General features: G+C 45.4%; 1 pseudogene; it reads right to left on the bottom strand.

The window, feature by feature from the left end:
* Window positions 1-2,264: 2,264 nt before the first annotated feature.
* Window positions 2,265-2,382, bottom strand: LOC145065052 (5S ribosomal RNA; annotated as a pseudogene).
* Between the last annotated feature and the right edge of the window lie 463 nt (window positions 2,383-2,845).

Here is a 2,845-nt window from a genome sequence, read left to right as displayed (position 1 = left end):
GGGATACCGTTCGCATGGAACGATCTTAAACAGAACATACATATCACATATCAAAATCACAGCAACATAACATAAAAGATTAGAGAGATGAAATCATAACCGTCACCACATCAGGTGCGGCGTTTGCCTCCTCGGCTGTCAACTGAAACGCTCGGCTGCCTTGACCTTCCGGCCATCTACAACTCGTGTTGTCGCTGGAGTCGGCGCCACCACTGGCGCTGCTGCTGATACTGCTGAAAATCTAGGGCAGTTGGCCTTCTTATGGCCCCTCTGATTGTAACGGAAGCAAATCAGGTCTGATGTCTAAACTGTGGGGGTGGGGGCAGTACAATCCCTTCCAAAGTGTCCCGTCTTGCCACACTTGTAGCAGCCTGACGATCCTACTGTACAAGCTCCCTCATGAGGCCTGCCGCATTTCCTGCAGCGGCTCTGGCCCGGCTGGCCCTTCGACCAAACGTCGAATCCTTTGGGGTTCTTCCTCGAAACCCCTGTAACTTGCTTAGTCTCCGCCTTCCACTTCCTGAGGTGCTCCAAATCAATTTCCCTCTCCCGCGCCCTGGCAATCATGGACTCCAAGGTCGGGCAGGCTGAATAGCTGACATGCTCCCGAATGTCAGCCCTCAACATGTCATGGTAACGGGTCTTCCGCATCTCCTCATCCACAGCATACTAAGGTACAAACAAGGCCTTCTCCCTGAACTTGGCGGTGATCTCCGCCACAGACTCCATAGTCTGTCTCATATCTAGAAACTCCCTGGCTAGCTGCTGAAGCTCCACACCTGGCGCAAACTCCACCCTGAACCTGGTCACAAAGTCTGACCAAGTCATAGCCTCCATGGCTGGGGCTCCCAGCGAGTCACTGACTGACTCCCACCAATCTCTAGATCTGTCCCTCAAACAACCCGCAACAAAGCGGACCTTCGACCCCTCCGGGCAGAAGCTCGTCAACTATGTAGACTCGATGTCCACAATTAAGGGTGTTGATCGGGTAATTTTTTTGGGTTTCGGGTAATTCGGGTCGGGTGATTCGGGTTTTTCATGTTAGAAAAAATACTCGTTACCCTAACCAAACTAAATTCGGGTAATTCGGGTATTATCCGAAATATATAATTTTTTTTTTTTGAATTTCACCTAAAAATAAATTTAATGAAATAAATACGTCGTGTTTTATTAGTCTTGTTTATATAAACAAACGAGACATAAACAAACTTACTCAAGCTTTGAACATTGAGATTTTTTAGTCTATAATACATGAGATATCATGTAATTTTTTAACATCTTAATATAATCTAATAAGATGTTAAAAAAACAAAGACTTAAAGATCTTAATTTAAAAGTTTAAAATGTTTAAGATAATTGTAGCCATAAGTTTTGCCATGTTCTAAAGTTTCGTCAAGATAATGAGTTTGTTAGTTGCAATAAAAACTATTATCTAGAAAACAGTTAAGTTTTAAAGAAAATGATATAAACAATTACTTTTAATATTATTAGTTTCATATTGTCATAATAAATAGGTTCATGTTTTACAATAATGATAGTTAGTTTAAACGTGATCAAATACTTGCTATATAGTACAAGCTCTACAAAATAAAGGAATTTTTAAAATAATTCGGATATACCTAAAACCCGAAAAAAATCGGGTTACCCTTACCAGATACCCGATTTACCCGATACCCGAAAAAAGCGGGTGGGTAATTCGGGTATTGGGTATTTTCAACAGGGCTATCCGCAATCCATCTCCTGGCTGCAATGGGGTCCTTCACCCCATGAAAGTCTGGCACACCACTCCCTCGAAAGTCCTTAAAGGACAGTGTGCGCGTACCCGACCGGCTGGACGCCAAGTCACTCCTGAATGCTCGGAGGCGATCCTCCATCAGCTCAACAATCCCTTCCTTGATCGACCCGAAAATAACCGGGGTCGCCAGATCCAGATCCTGAACCTCTTGCTCCATGTCGTGTGACCACCATACTGAAAATAAACACGTAAACGTCAGGATCATACTCCCGAGAGATCTCACACACTCTCCCGGTTTCCTGGTTCTATCTCGACCCTCCTTGACTCGAGTACGGATCCTCTGCTTTCAGTAGTACGGGCAAATACTACCTTCCACATCTATCCGTACTTTACAAGGATTGCCTCAACTTCACCAAGTCCCCTTAACAATATCCATATCCATCTGATCTCATCTTAGGCTTTCCTAGGGCATCCTCTGACCTACTGTAACATCCCCCTCTAGCACGTATCACAATATTGTCCGCTTTGGGCCACTCGGCACGAGGACTTCCCAGGGGGTCACCCATCCTGGTACTACTCCCGCCCGACCACGCTTAACTGCAGAGTTCTTATGGGATCTGCTGCCCTCACGATTTTAAAACGCGTTGTGATAGGGAATGTATCCACACCCTTTATAAGGAATGTTTTGTTCTCCTTCCCAGCCGATGTAGGATCAGATCTAACCCACTTTCACCCCCCATTATAGGGTTCGACGTCCCCGTCGAACACATCGACCCATGCCCTGGCTCTGATATCATTTGTAACATCCCCCTCTGGCACGTATCACAATATTGTCCGCTTTGGGCGAGGATTTCCCAGGGGGTCACCCATCCTGGTACTACTCCCGCCCGACCATGCTTAACTGCAGAGTTCTTATGGGATCTGCTGCCCTCACGGTTTTAAAACGCGTTGTGATAGGGAATGTATCCACACCCTTTATAAGGAATGTTTAGTTCTCCTTCCCAGCCGATGTAGGATCAGATCTAACCCAGTTTTTTAAAGTGGGTTAGATCTGATCCCACATCGGCTTGGAAGGAGAACGAAACATTTCCTTATAAAGGGGTGTGGATA

This window comes from Lactuca serriola, chromosome 7 (assembly GCF_051521515.1).
Source record: "Lactuca serriola cultivar US96UC23 chromosome 7, Lser_US96UC23_V15, whole genome shotgun sequence".
Lineage (NCBI taxonomy): Eukaryota > Viridiplantae > Streptophyta > Magnoliopsida > Asterales > Asteraceae > Lactuca > Lactuca serriola.
This window is presented reverse-complemented; position numbering and strand designations above follow the sequence as displayed.